General features: G+C 37.6%; 1 long non-coding RNA gene across 1 annotated transcript in view; it reads right to left on the minus strand.

Moving 5' to 3' along the window:
* Positions 1-2121: 2121 nt before the first annotated feature.
* LOC142035059 (uncharacterized) overlaps positions 2122-13461 on the minus strand; it is a 222602-nt gene continuing 211262 nt past the window's right edge. Inside the window, exons 7-8 of the long non-coding RNA XR_012651795.1 lie at positions 6881-7127; positions 2122-3262 (exon numbers count right to left, since the gene is read on the minus strand). This is a non-coding gene — a long non-coding RNA (uncharacterized LOC142035059). The remainder of the gene's footprint in view (positions 3263-6880; positions 7128-13461) is intronic.

The following is a 13461-nucleotide window of genomic DNA, read 5'->3' on the forward strand; positions in this document are numbered from 1 at the left end:
AGCTTTGTCTTTAGCCCAATTTCACTCATTACAATGAGCTTCATTTGTTATTTATTATCTATATGGACCCCAGTTCATGCTTGTGCAAAATGGCACATTAGTATTGTCCTAGTTTCTTCCAAGATGTGCAGGGTAAAGGATTATTTAGGGCCACCTCCATCTTTCTTACGCTCCAGAATAAACAGTTTTCCAAGACCAAAGCCGCATCTAGAGGTTCTGTGTCAGTAACAGTGTAAGTACCCACAGAAATGAAAACTCTTCATTTGCCTTTTTCTGCTTGTCCTGTACCAAACGCTGTGAGGCAGGGTGCGAGTATTGACCATGCTTGGTGCTTTCTGTGACTTGTTCACAAACTCATGCAGTTTCAGCCCCAGAAAAGATTTAAGAGTCTTCCAGTTTTTTTGGTAGAGGATGGATCAGGCGGCTATGATTCGATCATTTTATAATGCTTACAAATCCATGGCCTGCAAAAGTGTCTCTAGTACCACATAAACAGAAGACCAGGCTCTCAAACCAGCCACAAGGAGGAGCACTGAAAGCCAGATGGTGGTGGGTAGATGATGTGGAGCTACCACAAAGATCTTGTTTTAAGGTGTTGTTCTACCTGCTGAAGGACATTTGAGAGGAAAGGACTTCAAAGGCCTTTGAGGCTGTTCCCTTGTGCCAGTTACTACTGTATCACACAGACCTTTTCATTAACTAATCAAGCTTCAGAGTAAAAGCAGGAGGTTTTTCATCTGGCTGCAGCAGTTCTTGACTGGTCGGCTATCTCTGAAAACTGTCATCATCTTCTGCCATTAGATAAGTTTATAGCATTTTTTAAATCTGTGTTGTCATCAAATCCCCCCACTTCCCCATCGGTGGTTTTCAGAGAAAGTACCATCAAAAATAAAATATTTATTGTGGAAATATTACTCTTATTCCTCTACCAGAGTTGATCATACCACGGCCTTTTGATTAAAGCTTTTAAAGCCTTTCAAAACATTGAGTTGGAAACAACTTCCGTATTTACTGTTGCTTGAAAGTCTTCCTGCAGCATCTTCTCTGGCCTTTCAGTCACCCTAGCAAAAACCATGAGCATGCGAATGCAAAACGTGATATATCCCTGACAATTTTCATGCTCTGTCTCTCTTCACAGCTAGGACATTTAAGAAATTAAAAAAATACAACAAAGTAGTTGACATTTATTGAAGGGAAGAGGTTATGGAATTATGTCAAACAGAACACTGCAGCAGAATAAAGCCTGCCAGTAAGTTTAACTCCTTCTAGAGTTTTATTGCTCATCATAATTATTAACATCTTTAGTTAGAATACCATTTGGATATCATTAAAATAAATGCAAACGATCTTGGCCTATCCTTAAGGACTTTTTTCAGACACGCTTTTTTGTCACTCAGCTCACTAATGGATCATTTTTATCACAGAGTATCACATTACGTATATTAAACAGTTTAGCAATGTCCAATGTCCTGTTGAGCTGGAAACAAAATTGCACAGATTTATCACTATATTGCAAATGACTTGAAATAAATGCTTGTGAACTGTGTCTTCACTTAGCGAGGACTTAGCAGTGTGTTCTCAATAACCAGTCTCTAAGTTCATGCTATGAACCTGAACCTTCTGGAACTGAAGGCAATCTCAGCTGGACCTTTGCCTTCGCTTGGGTACTTGGGTTGCAACAGCCCCTCTACAACATTTTTATTGCCGTGGAGTAATAAGAGGAGGAGACAGGGACTCAAACTGAAATGAAGTCTCACATCATTTGAAAGTTATTTGCTCAATGCCCCCTGAATAATCTCAAACAGTGATTTAAATTAATCTATTTTGCCACTGAAACAGGCTAGAAGCACTTGCTAGGGTAGACACCACATCTAAACTTTTGAGAAAGTAACAACCAGCTGAGAGGTAGGAATGGAAAGCTGGGGACAATACTTTCTTAAATTGCTCCTCTAGATCCACTAAAGGATATCCGATTGCATGTTCATCAAGGCTCTTCCAGTACTGGTTAATTACTTCTTCCAAAGCCAAGAACTTAGGTGGGGTTTTTTCATATCACTTTTCTGGAAGTCCTAATTCATCTTAAATTGATTTCATCCTTAATGCAGCCAGATAACTAAATTACTTCCTTGCACAGAGTTTGCCAAATGGTCCTCCAAAGCACACAAAGACTCTCTGAATTATAGATAAGGCCACTTAGCAAACAATACATTTCAGCACATATTACAAATATGGTCCCAAAGGATCGTTTCTGTTACAGAACACAACACGGTCACGATTAACAAATTGCATCTTCATAGAACATGTTTAGAAGATAACGGTAAATGAGCAAAACAAAATGTTGACAAAGGACAATATTCTTCCCCCTGTTTACATGGGGAAAGGAATTTGAGGAAAGAACTTTTGCCTCTTCCTCTGTAGAATAACACCAGGAAATCTATGTGGCAGGATCTTTGTGATCTTTTTCAGTTTGTTTCCTCCATAAATATTTCCTCCCATAGAGGGTAAGTGGGAGAAAGATCAAGTTGGATTAACTCCCTTAAACATCCTCTGGGCAGGAGTGCTACATGCTTTTATGGGTTGGGTTTCTTCTTTGTTGTTGTTTTGATTTTTTAAGTTCAATGCATAAGCGAGATGACCAAGCAGATTTAATGAGCAGCCTGTGTGTCCTCAGGGAAACACAGATCTGCATGACCCTCCCAGTGGCTTCCAGTCTTTGTCAATAGGGCTGAAAAGTCATTGTTTTGTGACCGTTGTCTTAAAAATGTTAAGCTGGATAAAGTGAAGATTTTCTGCCAGTCTGAATAAAACTGAAGAGTCCAATAGTTTAGGTCTGGACCAAAAAACATCTGCTTTGGCATTTGGGTTTCCTGCTGGAAATATTGCATATTCTTCCAGGGCAACGTTCCACAGATATCCATAGCCTGTCGTAAACAGGGTGCCCCTCCAGCCACACGTTCACACAAACATTAAACTATATACTCTCATGAAATAGCAGGAGAGTGCTACCACTCCATGTGATATGTGTTTGGTTGAGCAGCGATTCCTTTCTCTGTCAGGTGGTTACTGCTCAACTCACTGCAGAGACAGACAAAACAATCTGATCTCTCTGCCATTTTGTGCACGTGGCTTTCTCTATGCTTCCCTTAAGAAGTATGCAGAGGAAAGGATTTTACTGGTTTTACCTTTTTCCTTTTATTCATCTTAATAAAGTTTTTCTCATTAGACAATGGCATCTTCCGTGATTTTTCAGAATAACAAAGTTCTGAAAAGAGAAAAGTACTTACTGTTATTTTGTCCTATATACTGAGTTTTCTTTGTAGTGTACATGAAGAAAGATGATATTCATAGGTCTCTGGCTTGATATTCTGTCTCCAGATATATATAGATATATATGTGATTCTGTGTTTGAATACTGATTGCACTAATTTACTTGATTGACACAGCTGTCCCTCAGTCATCCTGGCAGTTTATGACTACCAGGTACCAGCCTCTCCTGCTGAAGAACTCCTCTGCATAAATAAAGTAAATGTTTGTTGCACCAGGAACCTGAATACCATTCTCTTCTCTGCCAAGGAATAACTAACTATCAAGCTGATTGATCAACTGCACTCTCCTCCCCATCCCTCAAAGTATCCAATATATATTAAGGAAAAAAAATCAGCAAAACGAAGTTGGAAGCTGGAGAAATATGTTTTCAAGCTAAAGCAGAAGGGATTTTTGAAAACAGGTCCTTGCTCAGGTGAATGCTTTAAATATCGGGAAGGGACTTCCTTTGGCCAGTTTGGAGATGTTTAATTTAAAGACCAGGTTCACAGTGGAGAAACCTAAGTAGAGTTAAATGCTTTACTCCAAGGGACACAGCTGACATCTTGCTGGTTTTCTCTGGAAGAGTTCAGCTTGCTGGTCTCCTGTGACATTACTCTGAGCTGACTTAGCTCTTCCCCTCCACTCTTTAAGGAATAGATGTGCCTAATCTTGAAGCAAAAATTCCTGCTAGCTGGCAGGATGCCTTAAAGTTAGGTGTCGCACTAGCCAGCATTGTATTCTTTGCAGATTTAGCCCTGTACTTCCTTCATGCAAAGCTGATCCCTTCAAATACTAACTGATTAAATAGTAGTTAATTAGAATTAGCTTTCACTTAACATTCTGTACAGCAATTTTAAGATATGAAGATGCAGGTACAAATAACAACCAGCTTTATTCAGAAAAAAGGTGGCTTCCACTAAAATCACAGTTAAGAATAGCCGAGATGCTTAACGTTTCTTAGTTTTCCCCTATGCTAACATTTTCTGAATAACTATTAGCCATGCCCAACACATTTTCTTCTTTTTGTGCAGTAAATACTCTTTACTTATGTGAGTTTGTTTTGTCACACTAGGAAAAGAATACTGTTGTTATTTTAATAATCTTGTGTACAATATATCTTTTCAACTTAGAATAAAAATGACAATAAAATTTTGAAAATGGCTTCATTAAAGTCTGTTTTATTAATATGTTTGAGATATGCAAATGTTTTATGCATTACTTCATCACTTCCAGCTGAAAGCAACACTGTTATCACGCAAAGGTTAAACACATGCAATCAGTGCCACACTTAAATGTCTCCAACTAACTTGGAAAATTCTCTGCATGAGCATTGCATGTGTAATTCTATTTGTCTTTCACACGATATATTTGAAAATTATTTTGACTTGTGAATAGCTTGAATTTTTCTGGAACCTGAGTTTATCTTAAAATTTCTAGACTCTGATAATGTAATCAGGTGTACCCATCATAATCTTATCCATTTAAATGAAAAAAAAAAAAAAGTTTACCAATGCTCTTTGGAGTTTATCTTTCTTTTAATAAAGGAGCTTTTGAGGGTGTAAAGACATTCAGTCCCTTGAAACAGACAGTAACAGCCTGAGTTCCAAAATTCTACCCTTTTTACATCTATAACTACTCTTCATGTAAGAAAAAATATAACAATGTGATGCTCTGCTTATGTCTGGCAAGTACTTTGATGGTAGAATTAGCTTTCAGAAGCCAAATACCTTCTTGAAATATTTCTTGGCAATTTTCATCTGGTCAGCATGTTTTGTTGTGTCTGATGATAGCTGAGGTCTCAAATTCTTACAGTTTCCATAATAATTTCCTTCCTGTATTTGACTTCATTCCATTCCAAACCAAATTTTTTAGCAATGAAAGGACATGTCAAGTTCTGGACAAATCCTACATGACTGTATATGGCATAATCTTTTGAATGGAACAGAATAATAAGTAATTGGTCAGTCATTGAAACATTGACTATGTAAAGCAAAATGTGAGACTTGCAGCTTTTTCTAATCCCTCAGCAACAACCCAGTTAAAAAAAAAAAAAAGCATAAAAATTGCTTCTCAGATTATGTTTCTGGGTTGTTTTTTTTTAAAAAAGATAAGAAATCAGACCATACAGTTTTTTTCCCAAATTTAAAGACACATATATATACAGCAATATACAGTCTAGTAGTTAGGATAGATAACTGAATATTTTACATTCTTTTTATTTCCACTCTTTTCCTAGCATGTTATGAAAGTTTGGGGCTGTCGCTTAGTGCATAACTTCGGCTCCTAAATAAGTGGTTTGATTTTCATAAATGCTGAGCATCTGAAGGTTCTTAGTATACTTCTGAGCATCAGGTTTCTCTGTCAGCTCATCTGTGTCTCTCTTTTCCAGGAACATAACTTTTCAAGCATTCATGTTTTCATATCTTCACTTTAATCTCCTGTGCTTTAGTCGTAAAAATACAAGCAACATTGCCATTTCCACCAAATGCTTTGGGAGTCATAGGCAAAGAAAATATGAGTGGAAAGGATGAACATTGCCAACTGGTGATCTTTTTTTTTTTCCCCTTCCTGGCAAGAAACTCTCTTAATCAAACTGAGCAAGTGACTGCTTACACAACAGTTTTTGTGAGCAAACTTCTGAAAACACTACCATTTGCCAAATGTGTCAAAAATCATTTTATGTTCATCTGATTTCCACTCTTTTTTTTTCTAGATGGCCTACAAAAAAAAAACCCAAACAAAAAAAAAAAACACAACAAAAAAAACCAAACAAAACAAACAAACAAACAAACAAAACCCCATCAACTAACCTCTTTTTTTTTTGATTTCACTGGGGCTGAGGGGCAGAGATTTCAGGGGTTTTTCCAACATTTGGAAAGAAGGCAAGCAGGCTGACATTTAAGAAGGCTGGTATTAAGGGTGGGATTTCAGAAGCGGTCAGTACTGGCCTAACTTTGCTTCTGTGGAAGCCAACAGTAAAAATTTTATTGACTGATGGCAAAAGAATCGTGCTCCTTTCTGGAAATCTCTGGCTTTTACCCACATGCCATGACTTTATTTCTTTCAGTCATGAGGGACCTGACCTGGTACCCTTAGCCACCCCAACACACTTCTCTTATGGCAACTGCAGGCCCTCAGATGAGTTTAATAGACTAGTTTTCTGGCCACAACGTGCAGATGTTTAAACAGCACCCTTAGGTTAATCCTTAGCACAATTAAGTTCTTGTCTTTCTGGAAATTGTTGATAAATACAATGGAATGATTAGTTGACCAATTAAAATTAAGAAAAATTGGAGAGCAAGGTACAAAACATTCTGTAAAATCCTCTTGCTTTTCTATATTCTGTTTAGATAATGACCATTTGCATAACCTAATTATCAGTTAGACACCATTTAAATATTAAGGTATCTGCTTGTGTTCACATTTAGAGATGTATCCCTAATAGCTACGAGTGCCAAATCTTGTATCTAAAGAGAGTTCTCAAGGCTAACAAATGTGCATTGACATTAGTAGCACCAGACACTTCCCATGAACCGATGCAAGGCTGGTGAGGTGTTTGCTAAGGTGTGCTTACCTGACTCAGAAGAGGGTAGCCTAGCTCTTCGATTTCCACCTAATTTCCTTGTACTGCTGACACGTGTCCTTTCATGCTGTTTTAAAACCACCAGTGAGGTTCTGAAGGGATTTCCTCGGTGTGTTTCTCATCTGAAGGTACATTTGCAAAAGTGTTCTCAGTAGCTCAGATCAGCAGACCCATAAAATCTCCAAGGCCTAATGTCCCCAGAGCTCCCAAGACATTATGTCTGAGGCATGCAGCATTTCTGCAAGAGGAAGAGGAAAGACACCATAAGAAGAAGGTTAGCGTGTCTTGCCTTGTACACAGGTCCACGCCCCACGTGCCTGGTCTTTGGGAAAGGCAGCGCAGCTTTAAATTGTCAAAGCCTTTGGTCAGAGAAGAAAGGTGGCGTAAATATCTACCTATTTTCTCATCTGTGCTACATCACATGAACTAGCGGCAAAGACGATGTAGCCTTTCATTTTTGAGCAACTGCGATGGATAGCACTGCAGTCAGAAGGTTAGACGTAAAACTGACTAGCTGGAGTAACACAAGAGTGTCACTACAATAAAATATTGATTCACTCCCACTGTCTCCTTACCCTTCCTTCCTTTCCAGGCCATGCCTACAAATAACAAATTGATGGGATTTCAGAGAAAAGAATAACACTCGCATTTTTAGAGCAGCCAGAGGAAAATTTTTAAAGTGTAGTAGATAAAATGCTTTATGAATGTTGACCTTACTGAGCAATCTAGAAATTCAACAAGGAATGTTATCTGCAGCTGTTGCAAAAATGTATCAAGAAAAGGCTTACAGTTTGCAGAGACACGTCTATTACAGAAAATAAAGAATTTATATTAATATTGCAATGCAACATTAAGCCAGGCATATATTAAAACTTAGGGACAGCATGAAAGTTTAAAAGTTTCCATTCTGAACTTTGGAAATGGTTCTTATAAATATTGACCCCAGATGCAAGTTTGTCTCAAGAGTATACATAATAATACAAGGTGTGAGTAAACTTTCTAAACAAAATTCTCAATTTGTTTTGGATAGTGACATCCTTGGAGGAAAGAAAGAATTTAATTAAAAACATATACAGCATTGGTATTCATAAACTTGTCCAAGCAAAACAAGTCATAAATCAAATTGGTTTTATTTATTAACTCTTGCAATGTGTGGCAAACACATACAAAAAAAAAAATCTTTAAAACGAAACATTATAGCTAGAGATTAATTAAATTTCTTGATGAACACAAAATTAATTGAAAAATGTAGTCTGGGACATACTAAAACGCTTTGCAAACTCAGATCAACTTCTCCCGAAACTGGGGTAAGTGAACTACTTTGCTCTGAAGTAGAAATAAGTAAATAAATAAAAGTTTTGAGTTCTGAAACCAGCATTACCATTTTGAAATAGAATTTAAATTTTTAAGAGAGTAGGTGTCTTGAAACCAAAATGGAAATTCAGTCCTCTTGAACACACAAAGACAAAACAAAGCATTTCACTTTACTCCAAAGGAAACAAGGATTGTGGTTAGAACATAATGAAACACTTTAATTAATTGTAAGGCTTTTTTAAATTCACTGCCCGATTCACCTAACCTCCCTGGCCATACTTACGTCTGCACACGCTTCCAAGCCCCCCAAACAAGGACATCTCTTCCTTCTAGCTTGACCCCTCCTGGTCTTTCTGATGACCATCACATCACATGAAAACATCCTTACCCACACCGCTCTAACTCTGTTGTACTCTATAGGAGAACTCATAAAGATTCATCAGTTATACCATTAAGCAAATAGCGCAAACATGCAATTATTCAATAACTTCTACAGACAGGTGTGTCTTTCTCCCTTACTTAGGCTTTTTGGCTCCTAAACACATACAGATATAATCTTGACGCTTGTTGAACTTTGGGAAAAAAAATTATCCCATATAAAAATCCATTTAGTGCAAATCATCCTAGTGAATCTCCGTGGATGTAATATGCCTCTTTTTTATGATTTAATCCATTATCATAAGTTGGAAAAAATGAAATTTTCATGCCAGCTGGGTCAGTGTTTTGAACATCTGGATGACAATAAATAGAAAATTAAATCACTAAGAACTTTTATCTAGGTAATATATAAAGGCAATCTAGCTAGACATTTACCTGCAATAAATAGCACACTTTTTCCACTTTATTCCCCATCTGACAATCACTTTAAAAATTTCAGCTGACAGTGTTCCTGTAATTAGTAAGCACTCCATAATAAAAGATGTAATTCTGGGAAGAATATGTGATAATGGTATATAATAATTTAATTGTGTTCTTGTTTTAAATGCAAACGGGCCTGTGTTAAACATGGACCACTTGACAAATTTCCATAATACATGCATCAGATAAATCACAATGCACTTTGGAAAACTGCCAAGTAGTGTTGCATTTAAGATTTCAAAATTTAGAAGTCAATTAATTCAGAAAATGTGACTGCAGAATAAATCTTCTATATGTGGACATTAGAACACCTCTAGCTCAAAGAGACTTTAGAATCAAGTTGCTTACATTTGAGAGTCCACGCACCTCTCTTTTGGACATAGATGCCTTTTAGTCCTTCCAGTTTGTTAATGTATACAGCTCTAGAAATTAATTAAAACATGCAAAGAGGTTTTTTTAATTATTAATTAGATAAGGGGAAGGTGTTAATATTTAGCTGTGATTTAATTTCAATGGTTTCTTAAGCAATTACATCTCATTAGGAAAACTATAATTGCTATCAGGTGAAATAAATTTAGAAAGTATAGAAACTAGCTTGATTTTTCTTAAAGACAAAGAATGGAATGCTATTATTTTCATCTGCAAGCGTGATCTTCATCTGTGCAAATGACTCTTTTGAAGTCAAAGCCCTTTAGTTAGAGTAGTGCTGGAAGATGATCACACTTCAGCATAAGCATAGCAAAAATTTGAAGTTTTTTGATTAAAAAAAGTTAATAACCAAGTAATTCTCAAATCACGTCTGCATGGTAACGCTGAACTGGTAATAGGACATAGATTGTTTGCCATTAAAAACAGTCCTTGAATCCAACACTGTGCAATGTATTAAGTAATGTAATTATGCTGGAGAGAACAGGCTGATAAGCAAATAAGGAGTGATGAGATTTTTGACTGAGACAGAATATAGAATATTCCTGCATTTGTGAAGTACAAGACAAGGGAAGGGGGGGGGGGGGGGGGAGAAAAAGTCAATAATGTTACAGTAGAGCAAATATAAGAAAAAGAAAAATGCATTGAGAAATCTTCAGCTACAGAAAAGCGACATATCTCCACAGGACTTACATGAATGTACTATTTCTTATATTCTTAGATATGACAAATTAGTTAGACACAGAAAGGAAAAAGCATTCAGGTACTCATGACAGAGATGAAGAGTACAAAAAAGAGCTCAAGAATACAAGCCCCGCTGTGGGAGAATAAGACATCGAAAAATGAACCAGCTGCCACACAAAGAGGTATTCATAACGCTGCAAGCTTCAACATCATGTTTGGACCTAAAAGATAAGAAAAGCCGTTCTATATTACTCAATGGGCACTCGCAAGTCCCTCTTTCTATGTTAAGTCCAGGGCAAATTTCCAGACACCTGGTGTCTGGGGGACACTTCTGCAGAGCTGAACGCTAAAGCGAAGCCCAGGGCCATCTCCTGGCAGGACAGAAACAAGGTATGCCACGTCAATCCGGGAACGGTGTGCACGAGAAGTCTGCTACGGAGGGTTGCCTCATGTTACAAATAGCTGGAGGAAGAATTTGGGGGTTTGGGAAGGAACAGATAAGGAATGTCGCTGGCAGGAGGGCTGGGGTTTTTACGCTGTTCTTGGCTTGTGGGTCAAAAAGGTCTGTCATGAGCAGCGAGCGGAGAGCCTGGCACATCACTTAAGATAGGGTAAGTGGCTAAACGGGGTTTTAGTCCGTAAGCAAGAAGTACTAAGGTGACAAAACTGGTACTGGCGAGATGTCTGAGAAATGAGTAGGCTGTCATCATCTTCACTAAGACAGTGTTGTTTCCGTAAATCTCTCACAACAGGCTCCTTCCGAGTGAACCACCTTTGCAGCTTTCAGTCACCAGTGCCTCTGAACAGGGAAGCCTGTGGATGCAAATCGGACTATCCTCATGTGCACGTAACCAGCCAACTGTTTAAATAAGCGTTTTGCTCAGACACGTTACAGATCTGCACGTATTTTTAGATGTGTACAATATGCAAGCCTAACTTTGACAATCCAGCCCTTTCACCCCCAGTAGTTTAGTACGGCTCTTTTCACCCTCCTCCCCCGTGCTTCAGCCCTACATGAAAGCAAAGGCAACATTTGGAACTAAGCTCGCTAAAAAACGATTTGGTTCATTGCTACACTTCAAGCATATGTAAAAATACCGTGCTGTTGCCTTGTGAGAGCAACATAGCATGTCCTAGAGGTTAGTTTTAGTGTATTTACTCTTCCAGAGCACCACATCTTTCAGTAAATGGGCAACGTACGATGCAGTTCTGGTCTCATCACAACATGTGTAACATCTGGGAGAACTGCCACTTGTCAAGCCAACCAGTGCTCTGCTGACAGACAAAGTGAGCATTATACTGAAATGCCATTCCTCAGCTGTTTGCAGAATTAATTTCCCTGTAGAATTTTCTAATTAGTTGGCTCTTTCCAGCCCGTTCCCCACAGAGGAAGCAGAAAGGAAGCAAAAGGCTAGCACCTGCTCCTAAAGCTCTGGCTGGGAAAAAAAAAATAATTAAATTTAAGGATGACATATACAGTAAGTATTTAGGCACTAGAAAGTCTTCTATCCATGCAGCTGTGGGGATGAAGTAACTCTGTTTGAAAGCTTAATGGAGATTTTTCTGTGGGGAAGAATTTCCAGTGGCTCACATTCCAGACAGTTAACCACATTACCGAGGGGAAGAAAAAGGGATTTGTTCAAGCATTAAGAACTGTCTTTAAAAAAAACAAAAACCCCTGATCTGTAGAAAAGACAGACAGATGAATCCAGACCTGAGGATGACTCTACATGTAGCTCATTCAATCACCTATGGGTTATTTTCAATCATTCTGTTTTTCTATAATTTCAAATTAAAATCCATTATTATGTTGGAATGCAGTGTATGATATTATCTTAGAAGTAACAACTAACACAACAGAGTTTATTCCTAACTAAAGTGAGTCACTGGAACAAAAGAAATAACATGGTTATTGCTTTGAATTTACATGCAGTGGGTCACTGTACAGAAGGATACACGAGAAGTATTTCATGGAAAATAAAAATAAGAACAAAACAGTCCAACAAAAGCAGTTTGCATTTCTGACTACACAGGCACTTTCCCAAAACAATTTAAAATACTGAATATAAAGGAAGATAATGATCTACTAAGGGTAGACTACATGAGGGAAAAAAGCTCCCTTATTATGGATATTAGAATATGCAACAATCACTTCAATAAACAGTTTTCACTGTCTTTCCACAGTGACCTTACAAAATGGTTGCCTTCTCAAAGAACTAAGGTTTTAGAATAGGATTATAGATGTCATCTAACTAAATTAATTTGGTGTGTGTGTTTTGATCAGGACAACATGTGAATTAGGCCCAGAGATGAGCAAGAGTTACCCATTAATAAGCTAGATGGACCTTTAATTGTACAGTATTGTCTAATTTTTGTGTATTCCAAAGCTTCCTGAAAGTTGTTTTTTAATACAATCAATGTACGTGTATCAACAAATGTATACATTTGGAGTAGGGTTATGTGTGATTAAAAGACTTTTTCATTAATAACATAATGATTTCATGCATCAAGACACAGTGTTATATTTTTATAAACTCATAATTTTCCAGCACAGTTTTAGATAAACAAATGCAACAGGGAGTGTAGGTAGGAGTAAAGGTTCTGTTAGACCAGAGGAAAAAAAGAGATAATGTTGCCTGCCTGGGACAAATGCCCAGACGTTGCTCCCCACTCGAACACAATTTTGAAATAGAAGTAATGAAATTAAAAGTGGAGATGTAAGGCAAGGCTATTCCTCCTTCTTGCTGACAATGCTTGGTAATATTCTCTAGCATACTGTTTGTCTGTGGAAAATTAGCGCACGAGTGGCATTTATCCTTGTCATATGAGGTGGCAGTAACACGTTAAATTCAGATGTCTACAATTATTTCAAGTGGACTTCCCCCCAAAGCCTACATTGAAGAGGATAATTTCAAACTTCAGAAAACCAAAGTAAACAACACTCATTTATATTCCTCGGAAGTGGTGCAGCTAAATTCATCTGCGGCTTTGAAAATCTCCCATGATACTTTAGTCTGGCCCATTAACTGCACCTGTTCTCTTTTTCTTTCTCTTTTTTTTTGGGGGGGGGGGAGGCTGGGGCATTATTTCCCCTTCAATAGCAGGTGTCTGGCTCTTTAAGGATGCATAGAATATTTTATTTCATTACTGTCTAGGCATTTCAAATAAAAAAAAAAAAAGGAATAAAAACCCCTTCACCCCATTATTTCCCCCTTTGAAATGAAAAGTAAATAGTGGAAGGAGGGTGTGTGCTTGGAAAGAAAAATGAGTGATAACTCACAGAGAAACAC

This window comes from Buteo buteo, chromosome 1 (assembly GCF_964188355.1).
Source record: "Buteo buteo chromosome 1, bButBut1.hap1.1, whole genome shotgun sequence".
NCBI classification, from domain to species: Eukaryota; Metazoa; Chordata; class Aves; order Accipitriformes; family Accipitridae; genus Buteo; species Buteo buteo.